Genomic DNA, 22778 nt, shown 5'->3' with positions numbered 1-22778 from the left:
TCCTTCCCGGAGATTTCTTATTTTGTGAGTTATTGGGTTCATTTCCTAGGGAGCTTTCTGTCTTACACAGGAGTGACACTGGCCTGATGTCACTATTTTGTACCCTATGATACAGCTGTCAAGGAAATAGGGGCAGCACCCCCATTTGTTTCCATTTTCCTTTTGCTGGCTGGCTCAAAGATTCAGCCATTGCTGACTGAGTAGAATCATAGAATCACAGATGCAGAATAGAAATGGGATGTAAGAAATCCCATCATTCAACTATTCATTTTACAGATGGGAAAACTGAGACTGAGAGAGATTAAACAATTTGCCCAAGATCACACAGAGAACAGCAGAGAGGGATTAAAAGAAAGGAAGACTCCTTCATGGGATATTACATCTTTGTTACACATTCACATTTCACGTGTGAGACACATAAGCTTGTAAACAGGACTGGGTTTAGAAGTCCAGAAGAACACTGGGAATTGAGTGTAAACTGTTTGCACTATTGTCTTTCTACCCAGGTTACTTTTACCTTCGGAATCCAATTCTTAGCATGCATCAAGAAATTGTTCTGCACACATATCTTGTATCTAGGATAAACTATAACTTATCTAACATGTATAAGACTGCCTGCCACCTAGGGGAGGGAGGAAGGGGAAAATTTGAAAAAGAAGTGAATACAAGGAATAATGTTGTAAAAAAAAATTTACCCATGCATATATACTGTCCAAAAAAATTATAATTATAAAATTAATTTTAAAAAAAAGTCCAGAAGACTTGTGTTTAATTTCCAATTCAAACACTTACTAGGTGTGTAACCAGAAGCAAGTCATTCAACTTCTGTATGCCTCAGTTTCCTAAACTGTAAAATAGGAACCTTCACAGGGTCACTGTGAGGATCCAATGAGATCATGTAGCATCAAGGTGCTATGAAAGCCTGAAATTTGCCCCAGATAAATGCCAGCTCTAATGAACATTTCCACTTTTCTCTTGTCCACCATAGTCCAATACACAGTCAGCTCATGGGCTCAAGTCAATTTGGTAACAGAATAAGGTCATTTTAGAATATGAATTATGTTTCTTCATATTATTCAAGCTACTTAGCCCAGGCGTAAAGCACTGAGCTTCCCCTGCTAACTACTTTTTTGTCATCCCCTTTTAGTGGGGGACTAAGAAGACCTAGAAGAGACGTCCTCTGTCCCCTGAGCCCTTCCTTAGAATGTGCATCCCTGGAGGTTCCAGATCTTCTTATGAGACCCTGCTTTGGCTTCTGAAGTAAATCCCTTTCTCATTTGGACACTTCAAATCTTTGGGGCTGTTAGCTGAAGCTGTAGCCTTAATACCTTCTTCCCCCCCCACACACACACACACTTCCTGCTGACCCATTTCCCATGGATGTAGTCCATAGGAATTCTGGGTTTCCCCAGTCCCTGAGCCCTGCTTACAGATTTTCCCCAGTCCTTCTAGGCCAGATCAATTTGTCTTGAATTCTCAGTATCCCAGTGTCTCTTTGCCTACAATTCCTCCAGCTCTGATTTTCTACAAAGCCCTCAAGCTCTTCAGAACTCCACCCTCGGGTACCATGGGGCCACCTGAGTCCCCCTTCTCCAAGGCAACATAGCTCATTTAGAGCCGGAAGGGACCTTAGAGGTTAATTAGGGCAACCCCCTTTTTACAGCTGATGAAGTCCAGCTTCTGAGATGGAAAATGATTTGTTGATGGTCAAACAGAATGTAAGTGACAGTTCTGGGACCAACCATGCAGGGATTCGCGATCCGTATTTCCAGGACCAGTATAGGAGCAACCTGGCCCTGGGACAGCATCATCCTTTCTTAAGCTTAACATCCTCAGGACCTCCATGTTAGTATTTTAGACCTTTTCTGGGATCCACTCTCAGTCCTCAAACATACAATCACACATCCATGATGGCGATAAATGGTTATGTCATTTACTAAAAGGCCTAGTGGGCCTCAGCAGATAGACCCATAACTAGACATCATCACACCCTGGGTAAATGGGGTGGGGAGAGGCAGCAAGTGGCAGTGGGGAGACCAGAGCCTGGTCGGTACCCACACAGGGGATGGAAGGGAAAGCAGAGAGAGAGGGCATCTGACAACCGAGGCTAATGTAGAGGAAGAGGAGTTTGCTCTTCCTGCCCCTGACCACAACCACTAGTGCCCCTGCTCCCTCTTCCTTTCCTGGGATCTCAGTTCCCCCAACCCACAAGGGCATGGGCCTTCAAAGGACCACAAAACATGGGGACAAGAGCCACTACAAAGGTCTCATGCCCAGCTGGGCTGCAAGTATAACTCACAGATGTCAGGACCTGGAGCAAAGCCCCCCAGACCCAGTCCAGTCTCCATTTCTACAACCACATCTTACTGGAAGGAGGGAAAAGGGCATTTTAAAAAATAATAGGTTCTATTTTTACAAGCATTTATTATGTCTCCCTCCCATCATTCTCCCCAGTTGAATAGTTTTTCAACAACAATCCTCAAAAAAAAAAAATAGTGGCTGGTTCTAGAGCGTGAATATTATTTCATGAGTGGGAAACTGTAGAGCTGACCTAATGAACTGGCCCACGTCCTTCTCCCCACCGGTCATGCACATGTCACTGTGAAGATGGATGTTGACAATGAATTACATACATATTTTGAAAAGTTCAATTCCCAAAGGATACAGAACCAGCTGCTCCCCTAAACAAGTAGCAGTGTTTGTCTCCTTCCCAACTTGCTAGGATCAAGCATGTTTCACTGGTAACCTGAGATCTCTTCTCTGGGATACAAAGTCAAATACTTTTTTTAAAAGGGAAGGGAAATTTGGAACACAAGATTTTGCAAGGGTAAATGTTGAAAATCATCTTTGCATGTATTTTGACAATAAAGAACAATTATAAAAATGTTTTTAATTAAAAAAATAAATAAGTGAGTTAAATAGATTCAGTCCCTGCTCTTCCAATCTGGTCCTAGCTGTGTGACTCTAGGCAAGTCACTTAACCCCAATTGTCTAAGGAAAAAGAAATATATGTTAAATCCAAAATATGCATACATAATTTATTTTTAAAAATTAAGAACTGCAGGGGGAGGGGAGAAGGACAGAATTTAGAAATCGAACTTAAAAAAAACGGTGTTAAAATTGTTTTCACAGGAAATTGGGGAAAATAAAATATTATTTTTAAAAAAAGAAAAGAAAAATGGAACTTTCTTCAAGTCCTTGGAGGATTTTCATCTGGAAGAAGGGTATGTAAAATGTAATTGCATATTAAGGAAAGAATATTTTTCCTATTTAGACTGTCAGAAATTAATCCTAATAGTGAGCATTTATATAGCACTTAAAAGTTTGCACAAAAAAAATTAAAAAACATAAAAAAGTTTGGACAACACTTTACAAATATCTCAGTTTATCTTCACAACAACCTGAGAAGAAAGTGCTATCGTCCCCATTTTACTCATGAGGAAATTGAGGCACAAAGAGATTAAATGACTGACCCAAGTTCACGTACGTGGATAGTAAATGTCTGAGAACAGATTTGAACTCAGGCCCACTGACCTATACAATAAGCCATCTAAACTGCTATTGTTTTATTTCATTTTGACTCCAGAGGGCAGAACTAAGTTTAAAGGACAGAACTTGTAAAGTGAAAAAAATAGGCTTACTGTAAGGAAAACCTGCTGATAATCAGAGCCATCCAAGGAGGAACTGGTAGCTTTGGGAAGCAGAAATAGATAATTACCACAAGAAATGATGAAAGGGGCTTCTCTGGCAATTGGTGGCTAAGCAAGCTGTAACATCACTCCTCTAGGGGGAAAAACTCAGAGCAGAAGGGAGTACAAGGGATAATGTTGTAAAAAGAAAATTTTACTTATGCATATATATTGTCAAAGAAAATGTTATAATTATAAAAATTAATAAAAAAGAAAAAAAAAAACATCACTCCTCTAGAATGGTAGTTGATTAAGTTGTTGATCTTAATCCTTTCAGAGTTACTTGTATTTACACATTTCTAAATTGTTCTCTGAGCTCTGCTCCTTTCCCTCAGAATTAGTTCTGATGAGTCTTGCCAGGACTTTTCAGAGAAAAGTCCCCTTTCATCATTTCTTATGTTACAATAGCATTTCCTCATGTTCTCTCTTTCCCTCTGCCTTGTTCTCGCTCAGGGGCTAACTTGAAGATATTGTGGAAGAAAAAGTTAATTTGATTGTTCCAAGAAAACTTGACAAGGTGCCCTTTGGCTGGAAATCTGATGTGATGGGCAGCCACTGCCAGGAATTTCTTCCCATGTAAACAGGCATGGTTAGAACAGGTTGCAGAAGCTCAGAGCGGAGAGGGACCATAGAAGCCATCTAGCCCAGCTCAGACATAAGAATTCCCGCTGCAACACCCAGTAAAAAAAAAAAGGCTCCAGCCTTTCCAGAAGTACTTCTACCCAAGGCACTCACTGCTTCTCATGGCAACCAGTTCCTCCTTGCATATCTCTAATTGTTAGCAGCTTTTCCTTACAGTAAGCCTAAATTTTTCACTTTACAGGTTCTGTCCATTATCCTTGGTTCTGCCCTCTGGGATAAGTAGGAGTTTAGATGGCTTATTGGATAGATCAGTGGATCTGAGTTCAAATGTGTGTGGTCTCTCTTGGCAACCAAAACAAAAACATGGATAGCCTAGAAGCCTTGAACTTTTTTTTTTTTAAAGGAAAGTCCCTCATGTATACATATATTGTATTTAATTTATACTTTAACATAGTTAACATGTATTGGTCAACCTACCATGGGGGGGGGTGGAAGGAGGGGAAAAATTGGAACAAAAGGTTTGGCAATTGTCAATGCTGAAACATTACTTATGCATATATCTGTAAATAAAAACTATTAAATAAAAAAAGAAAGAAAGGAAAGTCCCTGACAACTGAAAATCAACCTTGCTTGGTGGATTATTTAATAAGGCTGTCTTTGCTCCTTCTGAGAATGCAGTTTGATTATGAGAATCAGCTGCCTCCAGCACTCTGGACAGGGGAATCCTCCATCCAGACTGCCTGGTTTTGTCCTTTGTGAGCTGGGTCACCCCAAATGCCAATGGAGGGGTACAAAAAAGGGGCTTTCTCCTTCGGGCAAGAATTTGCCCTGACTAGATTCTGTTTCTACTTCTTAACCAAAATAAGAGCTCCTCATTGGGGGCGGGAGGCTAAAATCAGGGAGAAAGAAGCTATTGATCTATTTATTCTGCCATCTATTGGGAGAGGATTTTCTTCCACTAAATTGGATTTTCTTGCCTGCCTTTTCACTAATCATCCCTGTTTCTTTGTTTTACTATTGGCTCCCTCTGAGGATGCTGGCAATGCTCATGCTACCTTGCAAGGCAATCAAACGAACTTGTCAAGACTTGCTTCTCCTTCCATGCAGGTGGAACACCTGCATCTTCTCCTAATGAGGGACAAAACAACCTTGGAGTGTTACCCTAACAGATGCTAATGCTTTCAGAGAGGTTCTAAACATTTTCCTGGGAAAAGCCAGCCCTCCTTAAGAGCCACAGACTGACAGACAGCGCCGCCCAGGACTGGCAAATCAGAAGGCTGCCGTGATGGCCAAAGAGCTCCCTGCTGGCTTAGCGGCTTTGGGCTCCCTGTTCATGCAGTCATTGCCCCCTTAGCCTCTCTTTTAATTTCCTCAGCTGTCACCTTACTTGCATGTTCTGTACAAACTATCAATCCACTTTGCTTTCTAAGTAATACTGAGCATCCTTTTATTTTTTTCCCAAGCATCCTTTTAAATAGACCCTTAATGTAAATACAGCACACCATGGGACACGATTTTGGGGGGCTTTTTTTTTCCTGAAGCATTTGGAGTTAAGTGACTTGCCCAGGGTCACACAGCTAGGAAGTGTGAAGAGTCTGAGGTCAAATTTGAACTCAGGTCCTCCTGACTTCAGGGCTAGTGCTCTAGTACTACCTAATTGCCCCACAGGACATGTTTTTGATAGAATTTCTGGCCCTATGAAATAGAGACCAGTTCTGACTTGTGGCTCTCAGAAATTCTTTGGGTTGCCTCTGATTTGCTTTTTGAAAGATTCTACTAATTCCAGCTTTATTCTTTTCCTCTATCTTTAGCACTGAGAAACAAAGAGGCATGAAAATGCATTGAATTTTAGCAATCCAGGCACTTCCCGGTCTTAGATTATTGAGATACATCGCCAGTGCTCTAAAAACAATCTGCTTTCTAGTTTTGTTGGGGGAGCCAGTCAAGCTTTCCGAGAGTCAGCATGGTGTAATAGGAAATTCATGGGGCTTGGCATTGGGAGGCCTGGGATTATTCCCAGCTGCACCATTTACCATCTGTGATACCTTAGTCAAGGAACTGCGTCTCTAAGGCTCCTTTCTTTGTCCACAAAGCAGTTACATAGATTGTCGTGAGAACTAAATAGATGCTGTATGTCAAGTTATTTTTCTAAAGTATCTTTCTACTCAATAGTCTATGAATTTCATTATGTATCATTCACATTTCTAGTACTGATCTGGTTTTGTTGAGGGGAAGTATAATAGAGACAAACAAGTCCTGGATCTGAAGTCAGGAAGAACCTGAATTTTACTAGCTGTGTTAACACCTCGGTGCCTCAGTTTCCTCAACTGTAAAATGGATCCAACATCTGTAATATCTACCTCACAGGGTTGTCAAGAGGCTCAAAGGAAGGGAAAAATGTAAAGTACTTTGCAATCTTTGAAGCACTGTATAAGTTCTTATTCTTGCCATTAGTATTATGATGAATCTTCATTATTAGTCTTATAACAAATAGTATTAAAACTATTCAAGCTAACTGGAAGTTGAATGGATGTCCATCAGTTGGAGAATGGTTGGGTAAATTATGGTATATGAAAGTTATGGAATATTAATGTTCTGTAAGAAATGACCAGCAGGAGGAATACAGAGAGGCCTGGAGAGACTTACATCAACTGATGCTGAGTGAAACGAGCAGAACCAGAAGATCACTGTACACTTCAACAACAATACTGTATGAGGATGTATTCTGATGGAAGTGGAAATCTTCAACACAAAGAAGAGCCAACTCACTTCCAGTTGATCAATGATGGACAGAGGTAGATACACCCAGAGAAGGAACACCGGGAAGTGAATGTAAATTGTTAGCACTAATATCTGTCTGCCCAGGTTAAATATACCTTCGGAATCTAATGCTTATTGTGCAACAAGAAAATGGTATTTACACACATGTATTGTATCTAGGTTATATTGTAACACATGTAAAATGTATGGGATTGCCTGTCATCGGGGGGAGGGAATAGAGGGAGGGGGGGATAAGTTGGAAAAATGAATACAAGGGATAATATTATAAAAATATATATATAATAAAAATTATTAAAATAAAAAAAACAAAAACTATTCAAGCTGGTCCTTGTACAACCTCTCTATCACACATTTTCTGTGTGATTCTACACAATTCATTTTCTGGGTTTCAGTTTCCTTTTCTGTAAATATAAGAGGGCCAGACTAGATTCATTCCCCCAATTATCAGTCTTCTGATTCTTTCCAGCAGGAGAAAATCTGCCCAAGTTTGTGCTCTTCTGGTAAAGCTTTCAAAAACTCAGAAAGGGTCACTTTTACTCAAAAGGAGGTGCCAGGCCCAGACTTTGTTGGAAATCACATGTAAATGAGAGTTCAATTTTCTAATTTTTTTCTGAGAATATACATATCCATGTGCATGCACACCTGCACGTACACACAAAAACACATGGCCACCTGAGTTGTTGTGAAGGTCAAAGGGGAAATATTTGTCAAGTGCTTCACATGGTATCTGGTACCTCATAGGTAATTAATAAATGTTTGTGTCCTTTGTTCCTTCTGACTCCAAGGGGAACACTCTTCACTATACCAGCTGCCTCCCTAAGGTGAATTTGTGATCCCATCAAAATTCCTTCAGTCAGTCACACTCAGAGTCCACGAGTGATCTTTGTTAACTATTCATCAAGGCACAAAACTGATTGCAAAGTATCTGTATTTTCTCTTGTCAGGGCTGATGGGAAGAGGTCCCGAAAAGAAGATCATAAAGTAGCCAAAAAAACCATGAGACCATTATGAGCTTTTTATTACATGAGATTTTAATTGTCCCTCATCATCGAAGACAGCCTTGCCATTGGGCCCAGTGACAGTTTAGCGCAAATCCTTATGTATAGAATTATATTCCAGATCATTTTAGTTCATTGTCAAAGAATTAGAACTACATGTCATCTTAAGGAGCTGTTTTGGGGGTATTTGAGGGAATAAAAATAACAACAGACCTCAAGGAAGGGACTCTAGTGAGCAAGTCACTTAAGATTCAGGGAGCGTCTAAGACAAGTTGAAAAAAATCATGGAATCCCTTTTGTTTTCATTTTGGGTTTTTTATTTAGTTAATAATATTATATTTTTACAATTACATTTAAAAATAGTTTTCAAAATCCATTTTTGTAAGATTTTGAATCTCATATTTTTTTTCCTTTCTCTCTCTCTCTCCCTTCTCTCCCTTCCCAAGACAGCAAGGAATCTGATATAGGTTGTACATGTACAATCATATTAAACATGTTTCCAAGGGGGAAACCACGAGAAAGAAAAAACAAACAAAAAAATGAAATTAGTCTGCCTTGATCTGCAGTCTCCACAGATCTTTCTCTGGATGTGGACGGCAGTTGCCATCACAAGGCTATTGAATTGTCTTGGATCACTGTATTGCTGAGCAGAGCTAAGTCTATCATAGTTGATCACTGTCCACCATTGCTGTCACTGTGTACAATGGTCTCCTGGTTTCTTCTGATTTCACTCAGAGTCAGTTTCTGTAAGTCTTCTATGGAGTCCCTTTTAAACAGAGACTCAGAGATTCCAACTCAGAAATTTTATGGATCATTGACTGAGAAAATAATTCCATACAATAGTAGAATGGAGTTTAGCATTCTCTAAGGTTTACAAAGCATTTAAATGTAAAGTTGAATTTGACCCTCACAACACTTTGATAGGATAGGTACTGTAGGTACTCTCCTGATTTGATAAATGAGGAAAAGGAGACTTCAAGTGGTGATGTGATTTGTCTATTTTCATTGATTTCCATTTATTATATGTCTACTTTATGCCAGATGCTATGCTAAGCACTTTATAAACATCATCTTATTTGCTCCTCACAAGATCCTGGGATATGGTTGATATTATCATCCTCAGTTTACAGATAGGAAAACTGAGGCACATCGATAGTTAGTGATTTGATGATGGTTGCACAACTAGTCTGAAGCCAGGTCTATTCCAAGTTCTTCCCGCCTTCGGGCCCAGTTGTCTATCGACTTTGCTCCCTGTCTGCCACTGAACATCAGAAATGAGCTCCAAATGCGGTCTCTGAACCTTGAGTGTTGGGTACTTTCCGCCATATTGCATTTAGCTTTCTAAAACTTTGGGTAGCGTTCTCTGATATACAGCTACTCATGCTTCAACCAGCCATTCACCAACCGTGACCCAGCTCAATGGTGAAATAGCTTTCTTTCACCTCTTTATGAATTTATTACTGAGTTTTGAAATCACATTTTCTATTAAACTGCTCCTACCGACTTTAAGAGTTTAATTTCATGGATCATTGCTTTTGGCAAAGAGTATTAAGTAGAAATGAGCTTTAGAAAAGTTTAAAAAGTAGATACAGGTGTTGGTCCTTCTCCTCCAAAGTAAAATCTTAAAACCAACTTAAAAAACAGTGGAAATTGGTTTATGTCCATTGATGGATTCAGACTTCAGAGAGCTCTCACTTCGATAAAATGCCACGGCCCAAGATTATTGGGATCGGAGAGAAGAGAAAGAGGTCCATACTTTTATGAGTGGAAGGGAATTTTCCATAAAAGGGAAAATTGGAAGTTTACCTACCAGTGTTTGTCCAACTCTTCATGACCTCATTTAGGAAAATAACTAGAGTGGTTTGCTATTTCAGTTCATTTTATAGATAAGAAACTGAGGCAAACAGGGTTAAGTGACCTTCTCAGAGTCACAGAACCAGTAAGTGTCTAAGGCTGGAAGTTGACCCTTCCTGATACTCTATTCACTGTGCCATCTAGCTGCCTCAAGAAAGCATAGACAGAATCCAATTTTAATGACCCTGACAACCTCAAAATAGCTATAACTGACCACTTCCATGTCAATTCTACAGTGTCCAAGAACTGATCAGGAAGGAAAGACACATGATTGTTGGTGTTTTGTTGATGTTTACAAAAATTAAATGTTTTGTATATATACTGCCTTTACAAATATTTACTACTTAGGGGCCAACAGATAACAGAAAAGTACTGAGCAGAGATGATCTCCCACTTATAAGCTGCCATAGCTAGGAGAGTGTGGATTATTATTCCTCTGTTTCTCTTCATGGACTCCTGTGAGTCTAAGAATATATATATATAAATATAAATATATATATATAATAGTATAATGAAATTATATTATTATATATACTATAGATAAATTTATAAATAAATTGTATAATAAAATTATATCAAATTTTAAGGAAAAAATCATCAAGGCTGTATCTTAACCATCTTGAACAGGCTCACCAGAGACAATTGTGAAATTTTTAGTTTGTTTTCACCGAGGATGTCAAGAAACACCACAAATCAGAGATTGATTTATTGCTTTACTGATTGTTTTGTGATGATGTATCCTATGGACCACAAATCAGAGGTTGATTTATTATTTTGCTGATTGTCTTGTGATGATATGTCCTGTGGACCTAAAATTCTACAGGGGAAGTCATGCCAGAAAATTCTCATCAAATCAACAAGAGTCAAACAAGAAGCATTTCTGGGGAAGGGGAAAAGGAGAATGTACAAGGGAGGGTAGTCTTTGGTAAGAGGACTGGAGGAGACACAGGGTCCCTCTGGGGGGTAATGAAGAACATGGATCCCCTAGATCTGCCATATGGGCAAAGAACCCAACCTTAAATTATTCAAGTCCATACCATATGGGAATGGAGGGAAGACTCAGTGAGGAGCCTGATAACTGCCTTAAAATAGTTGAAAAGGAAGAGAGATTAGATTTGTTCTATTTGGCACCTGAGGGTTGAACCAGGAGTAATGGAAATCGCTGAGATAAATTTAGCATTAATATGGTTAAAGCTATCCAAAAATGGAATGGGCCACCTCAGGAGGTTGTGGGCTCCTCTTCAATGGATTTCTTCAATCAGAGACTGTCAGAGATGTTATAGAGAGAATTATTTTTCAGGTGTGGGTAGGACTAATGACATTGGGCAGGAGGAGAAGGGGGTCCTTCCAGTCCTGAAATGTTGTGCTCTTGGGGAAGTTAGGAAACATTGTGGATAACCAGGCCTGAAGTAAAAAAAGACTCATCTTCCTCAGTTCAAATTTGGCCTCAGACACTTTCTAGCTATGTGACCCTGGGCAACTCATTTCACTATTTCCCTCATTTTCTCGTCTATAAAATGAACTGAAGAAGGAAATCTAGTATTTTGGCTGAGAAAACCCAACAGGGTCAAAAACCTGGAAGTTATTGAACCAACTGAACCTCAACAACAGCAACGATTCTTCTATAATCATCTTGGATTTTTAAAAGACATGTACTGAGTATAGAAACAAAGACAGGTCACGGAATCAATCTGAAAATGCGATTTGGTTCTGTGAGAGGAGCAAAAGAATGAAAATTGGGGCAAAAGGCTGCTTTCTTTTCTAGATGTTTACACCCATCTTTTATTAATGCAGACAAGAATTTTCCAGGACTCCAAGTTAAGGTCACTGACTTGGCAGGCTCCATTCTTTTTCCTATTTTGAAAATTGAGACAAAGTTGATGATAACAAAAGGATTTTTTGCTATTATTATACTAAGAAAGGAATCTTTTGCCTTTCTCCAATAGCCCTCCCACTCAGTGTGACTTCCTCCCAGTGAGGTTCAGCAATCGCATCAACCACTTTTTTCTAAACCTTGGGCTAGTGTTCACCAGGACCAAGTGACTTTATTCCATCAAGGGCATCTAGTTGCTCTTTTACTATCTCCTTACTTATCTTGGATATCAACTCCCCATTAGTCATTTCATTCGGTTCTTTCCAATGCAAAGATCATTCGCTTCACCATAGAAAAACAGAAATGAAATAAGAGTTGAGCAGCTTTCTGTCTTCTTTTCATCTCTTTCCTTTTTCTCAAACTCCTGGAATCTCTCTTTTGATCCTCCTTTTTTTAGTACGGTGGGATGATGATCTGTGTCAGTGAAGAGATTAATCACTCTGATGAAATCACTGACAGATTCTTGAAGTATATTAAATTTGGCTAAGAATAAAAAAAATCCTCCTCTTATCTCCTTTTCTCTCCTTTCTTCTTCCTTCCTCACTTTTTTTCTCTCCTGTCTCTCTTTTTCCTCTTTTTTCTCCCCTTGTTTTTCTCTCTCTCTCTCTCCTTTTCTCTCCTCTGTCTGCTTCTCTTTCTTCTTTCTTTCTTATTTCTTCCTCTTCTTCCTCCCTGTTTTTTTATTCCTCTGTCTCTCTCTCTTCATCCTTCTTTTGTCTTTGTATGGCTCTTTCTCTCTCAGAATTTTTCTGTCTCTGTTTTTCTATCTCTGTCTCTCTGTCTCTGTATCACTGATCCTTTGTCTCTCTGTGTGTCACTATCTCTGTCTCTCCATGTCACCATTCCTATTTCTGTCTCTGTCTGTCTCTCTCCCTCTCTCTCATCATTTTTGTAAATCTATTGAGTAGTGTCTTTAGCAAAATTTCAATAGTCCAATTCAATTGTCCCAGAGGAAGACAACAGATGGAAAAACACGTGAAGTATTCAAGGTATCACTTTGAATCCAACCCCCCTCCCAATTAGATGGTACATACTAATGTAAAAGGAAGCAAACATTTGTAGCCTAAGAAGGAGGCAAATATAAGTTATTTGTGGGTCAGTAAGCATTTAAGAACCTACTATGTGCCTGCCAGGCAGCTGGTGCAGTAGATAGAGGATTGGGCCTAGAATCAAGAAGATTTGAATTAAAATCTGGCCTTAGACACTTAGGAGCTGTGTGATCCTGGACACATCATTTAATTTCTATTTTCTTCACTTCCTAATTTGTAAAATGGAGACGCATTGGAGAAGGAAATTGCAAATCATTCCAGTCTCTCTGCCAAGAAAACCCCATGGACAAAGACATCAGACACCAGAGATACAATAGGTTTGTTTTTTTTTTAATATCCTTTGCCCTTAGAGAGCTGACTATTTAATCACATGAATAGTTAAGGACAACAAACACATTTGGGCAGTTAGAGCAAAGAACATTCTTATTGTGTTCTGAGAGATCTTTAGAATGGAAGAGCAGAGATATGGCTATCAGATACATAAAAAAACAAAGCTATTCTGATCCAGAATTATGTTTATGAACCATAGAAACATCTGATGAGGCAAAAACTACAGAATGATCTCACCAAACAAACCAACAGTTAGAGACCTGAGCTTCCAGAGAATGTAATGATAGAACTTCAAGTGCCGTTGGTGCTGTGTTGATCTACTAAATACATAAAGCAAAGAAAAATAAGTTTCCAAGGAATTGAAGGAAAGAACTGCATGATAGAAAGGGAGCTTCAGAGTGTAGCCCCCTTTGTGAAAGAGCAAACCTTGATTTCTCCCCTTTTCCTGGAGTCCCACTGACTTGCATAAAATACACAGGTCCTTGGTGGGGGGAAGATGAATGTAGCCACTGGAAGTCTTATTAGTTCTGGGGGCTTAGATGCAAGTCCATTCTGCATTCATTTGTAAATGGAACTTGTATTTTGTGCTTTGTGAGACTCAGTGCTTGTAAGGAGAGCTGGTAACTCCTTGGGAACATTTGACTACTGGTATTTGCAAGTTCTATTTAGTGTGGGATAAAGAGTCAATGGTCATAGCAGTGCTACTACTGGGCTTATATCCCAAAGAAATACTAAAGGAGGGAAAGGGACCTGTAGGTGCCAAAATGTTTGTGGCAGCTCTTTTTGTAATGGCTAGAAAGTGAAAAATGAATGGATGCCCATCAATTGGAGAATGGTTGGGTAAATTATGGTATATGAAGGTTATGGAATATTATTGCTCTGTTAGAAATGACCAACAGGAGGAATACAGAGAGGCCTGGAGAGACTTACATCAACTGATGCTGAGTGAAACGAGCTGAACCAGGAGAACATTATACACTTCAACAACAATATTGTATGAGGATGTATTCTGATGGAAGTAGAAATCTTCAACATAAAGAAGATCCAACTCACTTCCAGTTGATCAATGATGGACAGAATCAGCTACATCCAGAGACGGAACACTGGGAATTGAGTGTAAACTGTTTGCACTATTGTCTTTCTACCCAAGTTACTTATACCCTCGGAATCCAATTCTTATCGTGCAACAAGAAAATTGGATTTACACACATATATTGTATCTGGGTTACACTGTAACACATTAAATAGGTATGGGATTGCCTGTCATCTAGGGGAGAGAGGAGAGGAAGGGAAGGGAAAATTTGGAAAAATGAATACAAGGGATAATGTAGCAAAAAAAATTACCCATGCATATGTACTGTCAAAAAAAATTATAATTATAAAATTAAAAAAAAAAAGAGTCAATGATCATAAAATGGTCCTTTGTGTCAGGAAAAAGCCTTAGATATGAGTTACGGTATTTATAAAGACATATAAAATATGTAAATTCATAAATAACAATAGGATAATTAGAAGCAAATATTTTTAAAATGCTGTCTTAAACTACTTCTTAAATAATATTCATCAGGTCTAGCCTAGGTCATTCCAATGTCCTTTAAGCTAAAGAGCTTAACAACTTCTTAACTCTTGCTTAGTATCTTTCTATCTCAGAACAACCCCATTTATTTTAAAGTCCCCCAATCTGAATGTTCTAGAACTGAATTCATTGATTTATTCTAGAACCCTAGGCTAATTTCCAGCCATTCAGGAAGCTTTCTGATAACATTGTGAGTTTTTAAGCTGTTCTATTCATATACCTACAAGATTTTTTTAGTTACTTAACTTTCCTTATCTTCTCAACCAAGGAACAACCACACAAATAAGAAATTGTGATAGTATCCCCCAAAACCACCTCAAATATCAGAATAATGCAACCACAGATTTCTCCTGCCATACACTACAGACCCCCCTTTCCTTACACATATATCCACTTATTTCAGGTCATCAAATACTAAAATGGTCCTAACCAAATTGAGACTTTCATCACTCCACAGAAACGGCTGCACCTCAGGTCCCTGCTCCTGCCATGGCACCATTTCTTTTCTCTTAACAGATATTTGCCATGCTCTGAAAGCCAGCATCCAACCAGGAATCGCTCTCTTCCTAGACATGAGACGTATTCCAAACTACAGGTCACTTGGATTTTCCTTTGCTATGCGAAAAAACAAATATTAAAATATCCATAGAGGCCTGTATGTAAAGGACATTTGATACCAAAATTCCCAAACCATCATTTCATGTGTTATTGACTTATGAAACAAGCATTTATTAAGCAACCACAAGTGCCAGGCACTTAATCAATACCTTTCGATTAGACTCCTCTGTGGTAGGAGGAGTGAAAAACAAGAACAAGTAGAACTTAAAGTCCAATGAGGAAGAGGCTTGATGGCCCGCCCAAGGTCACGGATTGGAATTCTGGTCCCCTAACTCTCAATCCCTTGTTCTTTCTCCTGTAGCATGTGGCTTTTCTTCCTTGATTTTCATAACTAAACATGTTTTTTTTAGCATCATAGGATCATAGATTTTGAGCTGGAAGGAAAAGTAACTTTAGAGAGAAGTCCCTTTGTTTTAACTATGAAGAAACTGAGAGACAAGAGAGGGCAACTGATTCCAAGTGCGGCCCTCTATCAGGCAGTGCCGTCTCCCTGATAATGTCCCATCTCCCCCATTACACTGGCCATCTTTTATCTTATCAAAAAGTGAGATCGTACATCCCATGTCAGCTTATGGTCATTTTCCAGAATTAATTGAATATAACTGGGCAGGGAAAATGTAGCACTAACTTAATAGAGAAGAGGAAGAAAAAACATAGACTTCTCAAGACTTGGGTAGCTCTCGGATCCCTATTTCATTTTGCCCAGCTGGTAGGGATTGTTAAGAGTCTTTACTAACTATTCAAATAAGTTTGGATAACTAAGGGCTTCCAGCTTGAGTGAGGGCCTAGCCCTTTCTCACCAAGGCCAAGGCCATGGGCTTTTACTTCTGTTATTTCTTATATTTCTATGGTATCTAGTCTTTCCTCCCTTTAGTAAAGTAGCTTTGGAGATGAAAGGCTGTGACTTTGTGATCTTTGAAAAATCAAGACTAAGATGGATCAAGAACTGGAGCCGACACTGATTTTCAGGCAGCTACAAAGCACCAAGTTACCTGCCTGACCCAGGCCTGCAGTGATTTATGCAAGCAAGGGAGTAACTGCATCCATTGCCTGTGATGAATTTGGAAGTGCCCTCGGTGGGCAAATGCTTTATAGTGACCACTTGAAGTTTGAACCCATTTTTCTCAGGAACGGGGATGGAACAGAAAAAGCACGCCCTCAGTGCCAGGTAGTTTTCCTTCTGCTCCAGTTTTCTCTCTCAGAAACTATTCTCTTTGGAGAAGTTTTTTTTTAAATAAGATGATCTTTTACTAAATTTTAATATGATGATTCTTTACTAAATGATCTCATTTGATTCAGTGTTCATATTAAAGGCAGCAATTTCAAGTCAAAACAACTAAGGATCACATTTCAATGACAAAGATAAAAGGGTGATCCGACTCTAATCCTAACCCTCAAAAAAAAAAAAAAAAAGAAAAAGAAAAAGAAAAAGAAAGGAGAAAAATCAAGGATGATATTGAATTTGGAATCAGAAAACCTGAGGACAAATTCCAGGTGTACTATTTACCAAATGGGTGATCTTGGGCAAGTTCCAGTCTTGGGCAAGTCAGGATCTTAGGGCTTGTTCATTTTCCTCATCAATGAGAGAGAGAGGAAAGGAAAGAAGGGAAGAAGGAAAAAAGAGACAGAGAGATACAGAGACATGTTAAATCGTCTTTGAGGTCCCTTATAACTCTAGATTTATGATTTCTTTGCAGATATCCTTAAAAAAAACCCTTAGTTATTTGAAAAACTCTAGTGATCTGATTCTCTATACATTATAATCTTCATCCGTCTGTGGTTTCTTTTACCACTAGATTGTTGTTATTCACTGCCTTAATTCTACCTAAGAAGCAAAGCTCTATGTCACCATGGTCTACCGGTGTATGTTTCTGAATCTTCATTTTTCTAAGATAATTCTCCTACTTCTCAAGACGTGGCTCCCTCTCGGTTTCCAGATCCCTATTTCATTTTGCTCAGCTGGTAGGGATTGTTAAGGGTCTTCACTAACACAGGGTGGCACTGTTGCATTAGGTCACCCTTACTTAGAGCTTTTCTCTCAAATATATTCCGAACTCTGATTATTTGAAGCCATTTTTAGGAGGGCTGGGGCAAGATGTGGGGAGGAAACCCAATGAGGTTTGTACACGAGATAATCAATATTAAACAAACAAAGACCTGGGATGAACTGGACCAGGAGTAAACCCCTTGGAAAGATTTGAGGAGAAAAAGTCCAATTTACACTCAGATTCTCAGATCAACATTTTTTCTATTCTGTCTAGTTTTCCAAAAATTCAGAACAAAGCGAGGGTCCATCAAATTAGAGACTGTCTGAAAAAATGGTGGCGTCAAAATGAAAAAAAGAGATACAAATATGAGGATTCAGAGAATCCTGGGAAGATCACTATAAACGGATGCAGTGTAAAGGCTGAGCAAAACCAGGACAAAAATCTCCATGATGACTACATGACTGAACTCTGAGGTGTTCTGGTGATCAGGTTTTGTCCCAGAAGTAATGAAGCACATTTCCTTCTTGGCAAAGGAAAGAACCATACGGTAAATATGTATACCATCAGACATGGTCCCTAGCCTTCTTTGTGATGAAAAAGGGTTAAATTCTTAATAAGAGGCAGCGCAGTGTAATAGTAAGTCAACTAGCATTTATTAAAATGCTAAGCACTGGGGAGACAAAGAAAGAAAACAGCCCATGTCCTGAAAGAGTCTGTAATCTAATGGGGGAGACAACATGCAGACTACTATTTATGAATAAATGGGAAATCATCTCAGAGGAAAGCCCCTAGGAATGGGCAGAGGCTGCCATCGGGAAAGGTTTCTTACAAAAGGTGGATTTGGAGCTGGGACTTGAAACCAAGAGACATGGGGAAGGATGAAAAACATTTCAGATATGGAAAGCAGGTACAAAATGTAAGATTGGCAAAGTAGGAAGAGCTGTGCTGTGAAGGGCTTGAAAGCTAAAGGATTTTGTATTTTATTCTGGAGGTCCTGGAGAGCCATTAAAGTATGCTGGAAAGGGGGATGATAACACGATCAGAAGTGTGAATTAGGAAGGTCACTTTGACACCTGAGCGAAGGATAGACTGGAGCAGGGAGAGATTTGGCAGGCAGACCCCCAGCGGGTGACTGCAATACTCCAGGAAGGAGGCGATGAGTTCATTGGATAGGGAGGGGAGTGGGAAGGTAGCAGTGTGGCTACAGATGGATGAGTGGAAAGGAAGGGGGATGTATGGAGAGAGATGTTATGAAGAATTAACAACGGATTGGATATGAGGAGGGTATGAGGGAAGAATCAAGGACAATCATTGTTACCACCATAACAACTCCAATAATAACAAGCACTTATTGGTATTTGTGGAGAACTGTAAAAATATCTTATTTCATTCTTATAATCTGGAAGGTAGATGCTAGTGTTTTCCCCATTTTATAGATGAGAAAACTGAGGCAAGGAGAAGTTAAATGACTTGCCCCTCATCACACAGCTAGTAAATATTGGAATTGGATTTAAATTCAAGTTTTTCTGACTCTCGCTCCAGCTTATTATTGACTGGGCCATTTGGCTGCCTCATAGAAATAACAATAAAATTATAAGCCAGGATGACTAGATAGTCATAGAATAATGGAGAAGAATTAACGACACAGGTCATGTGAAGGAAGACACCGTCTATATTCAAAGAAAGAGCTAATAAATAGAAGGATGTATAGAAGTATTTTACATAAATGTGTGTATATGTATATAAATATATACACATTTGTGTCTAATAGGAGTCATCTCTAGGGGAGTGAAAGGGAGAAAAAAATTAATTTACATAACTATTATATATTTAAAAGAAAAAGCAAGTTGTACATAATCGATTTATAGTTTCATGTGCAATCATTTTATTATTCTACTATGTTATAAAAATGCTTATTTTATTTCATAAAATTAAAAATAAAATATAAAAATAAATAAGGAAAAAGCTGCTACCACCCTCCTGTTGCTATTTTGTGGCCTCTTCTTAAGCAAAATACATGGGTTTTGTTCATGATTTTTTTTTCATCCCTACTACTGATAAAGCATTATTACTTGTTTATGCCTGGCTACTTTCTTGCAAGCAAAGAAAACAGGAGAGATTGATAATAACGTCTATACCATTTCCCCCTTTGATTTATATTAAGTTAAATTCCACTTTTGTAGTCCAGAGATGTTTCCAGCTCCTTTGCTTTTCTGTTTTAAATGGAGTTTAACAGGGCTTTCAGTCTAACATCTTCCAAGTGAATTAACAAGCATTTGGCTCCATCTCCCATTTGCACAGCCAGAATCTGGCCTGAGAGCCAACCTGCATGAAGCATTGATATTTGTACCCTTCATGGATGAATTAATTTATTTGTCGGAATGGCAGTAAATAGACTAAACCACTATTTGGGGGCAAATATTTATTGTTCAGAGTTTAACCATCAGAACGTGTGGCAAGCAAATTTGGGGAAAGAGACAATGTGGCCCAGGATTTGAATCTTGGACAGTATTTTCAGCAAAAAGATTAGAGATATATGGATGCCCATCAGTTGTGGAATGGCTAAATTAGTTACAGTTGGTGAATGGGATATGTAAGAGACAATAAGGAGGGTGATTCAAAAAGGCTTGGAGAAATTTACATGAACTGATGCTTAGTGAGATGAGCAGGAGAACATTGTCCACAGCAACAACAAGATTATGTAATGATCAACTGAGATAAAGTGTTTCTTTTCAATGCTGAGGTGATTCAGGCCTGTTCCAGTAGGCTTGGGATGGAGAGAGCCATCTGCACCCAGAGAGAGCAATATGGGGACTGAGTGTGGACCGCAACAGAGCATTTTCATCTTTGTTGCTGTTTGCTTGTTTTTTGCTCTCTCCCATTTTTCCCTTTTTTGATCGGATTTTTCTTGTGCAGCATAATAAATATGGAAACATATTTAGAAAAACTGCACACATTGTTAGATTACTTGCTCTCTAGGGGACAGGAAGGAGGGAGAAAAATTTGGAACACAAGATGTGGCAAGGGTGAATATTGAAAACTATCTTCGCATGTATTTTAAAAAATAAAAAGCTATTTAAAAAGAAAAAACAAGTACAACTATAAGGAATTTAGAAAAACATGGGAAGGTTTTCATACACCAAAACAATGGGAAATGAACAGAACCAAAAAAAAAAAAAAAAAGAACCTCTTTCACCCTTCAGATATATGAGTTGTCCTGAGTCTCAGGTTTCTCATTAATAAAATTCAGAGTTTGGACTTAGGGGAGACTTGCAAGTCCTTTCTAGGCTCTGAATTCTACAAACAATTGGCTGGGCTATACTTCCACTTTTCCCCTTAACAGAATTCTTACACCTTTGAGTATCATGGACCTCTTTGGCAGTCTGAGAAAACCTATGGACACCCTTTTCCGAACAATGCTTTTGAACATATAAAATACATAGAATTTAGAAGGAAATGAATTATATTGGAATCAAATAAGAATTTTTTAAAGTTCATAGTCCTCAAGTTAAGAATCCCTTTTTTAGAGGAATAGAACTCCTTAAAGACAGGTCATAGAACCAGAGCCACCTAATTTTTAATCAATGGGAGCTGAGTACCCTCTTTCACATTGTCTCCTTCAGAGGGTGGGAGCTCCTCAAGGACAGGGGGCCATCTTTTGCTTTTCTTTTCATCTCCACTGCTTAGCAGAGTGCTGGGCACTTAAATGCTTGTCAATCAGTCTGGATTTTCAAGCATGGAGAGCTCATTGTCCCTCCACAGATATAAAGCAATAAATACACAATACTATTATCACCATTTTTATGTGAGTGAAATTAAGTGTTATTGGCTAACAACAACCTTGAAGGAACCACAAAATGGCAATGGGGAAGGAAGAAGAAATTCATCATAACCTTCATAAGAGAAGAGCTCCTTCAGTTCGGTGAAGAAACCAGCAGATGGCAATAGTGGAGAGCCGGCAACTGGAGAAAATCAGCATCATTGTGGGGGAGCCTGAAATAATACATTTGAAGAGAGAGGGCTCTCAGGGCCTATATTCCTTGGATAGATTCCTGGTCCCTCATATTTCCCCTCCCATTGGTAGCATATTTGGGGGGAGAGAAATTTTATTTTGCCATTCTGTTTGAGTTAATATGTTTTCCAGTTTGTTCTGGTTAAAAATAAGGGGAATGTGAGTCAGCTAAGTGGTACAATGGAGAGAGCACCAGCCCTGAAATCAGGAGTCCAAATCTGGCCTCAGACACTTAACACTTCTAGCTGTGTGACCCTGGGCAAGTCACTTCACCCCAATTGCCTCAGCAAAAAATAATAATAATAATAATAATAATAACAATAGGACCATCCACTGGGGGCTCCAGAGATATATGGTTTTGAATACACACTGACCCAAAACATGCCTTAAACCAAGGGTAGATTCCCTGGACTCACAGCAAGACAGGACCCAGACTGACAACATTATGTAAGAAATCAGGATTACCATTCAAAAGGTTTGTCTTCAATACTTCAAAGATTCTTAATTTCACCCTCACGATGCTGACCACAGCCCTTTGGACTTTCCTAGATGGTGGATCAAAGACAAAAAGTATATATTTTTTAAAAGTCAGCCAACCTTTTGATCAGTGAGTCTTTCCCAACCCAAACAACAGACACAATCCATCACTGGGTCAGTTCTTGAATCCTTTCCAGCCATGATGAGGAGCTGGAAAAAGTCTTAGTGAAATGGTCCAGGAGCTTGCTTCACACACTCATGTGCACATACACATGTACAAAACTCTCCCCCTTACACAAAGCTCATAATTGTCCCTCATTAGATGATAAATGATCCCCCCAAAAATTCTACAGAATAGAAAAATATGAATTGAATCCAAGATGTAATTGAATAAGAACCAATGTGAAATTCTAAACTTCGGCCCAAACAAATATAACAATATAATTAGAGAATAGAGTTCAAATGGATAGGGCACTAGACTTAGTTCAGAAGAAACCAAATCCTCTCTCAAATACTATATTGCCCTGAGCAACTCTTAAACTTCTGTGTACCTCAGTTTCCTCGTTTCGAAAATGAGGGAGTTGAACTTAATTGCCTAGAGGACCATTTCAAAAAATACGAGCTTATGATTCAATAAACATTTATTAAGCACCTTCTTATTAAATATGCAAGACACTGTTAAGCCCCCGGGGTTGATAGACCTGGCCTAATTATCTTAGAAATCCTCATTTGTCTTCTGCTGCAACACTACATTGCTCCCTCTGGCTCTTTTTTATCCTCTTCGTTGTGTGATTTTCTTCATGGCCATGGGAGGGATTGCCATCCTTTATTCAGACTGTTGGAATGTTGGGCTGAGGTTATAAGCAGACACCCTGTAATTATAGAAACACTGGAACAGCCAAACGTTGAAGCATCTCATAAATCAAGAGATATTAATGATCTGCAAGAGCA

The 22778-nt window shown here is 38.9% G+C and overlaps 1 protein-coding gene across 1 annotated transcript in view; it reads right to left on the bottom strand.

Moving 5' to 3' along the window:
* LOC141560209 (vomeronasal type-2 receptor 1-like) overlaps positions 1-21883 on the bottom strand; it is a 52703-nt gene extending 30820 nt beyond the window's left edge. The window contains exons 1-2 of the mRNA XM_074298060.1: positions 21816-21883; positions 21232-21331 (exon numbers count right to left, since the gene is read on the bottom strand). The gene's annotated coding sequence lies outside the window, so the exon portion shown is untranslated. The remainder of the gene's footprint in view (positions 1-21231; positions 21332-21815) is intronic.
* Positions 21884-22778: the final 895 nt, after the last annotated feature.

The sequence above is a fragment of the Sminthopsis crassicaudata genome, chromosome 3 (assembly GCF_048593235.1).
Source record: "Sminthopsis crassicaudata isolate SCR6 chromosome 3, ASM4859323v1, whole genome shotgun sequence".
Classification (NCBI taxonomy): domain Eukaryota; kingdom Metazoa; phylum Chordata; class Mammalia; order Dasyuromorphia; family Dasyuridae; genus Sminthopsis; species Sminthopsis crassicaudata.
The sequence above is the reverse complement of the archived record's forward strand: the minus strand, read 5'-3'. Positions and strand labels throughout refer to the sequence as shown.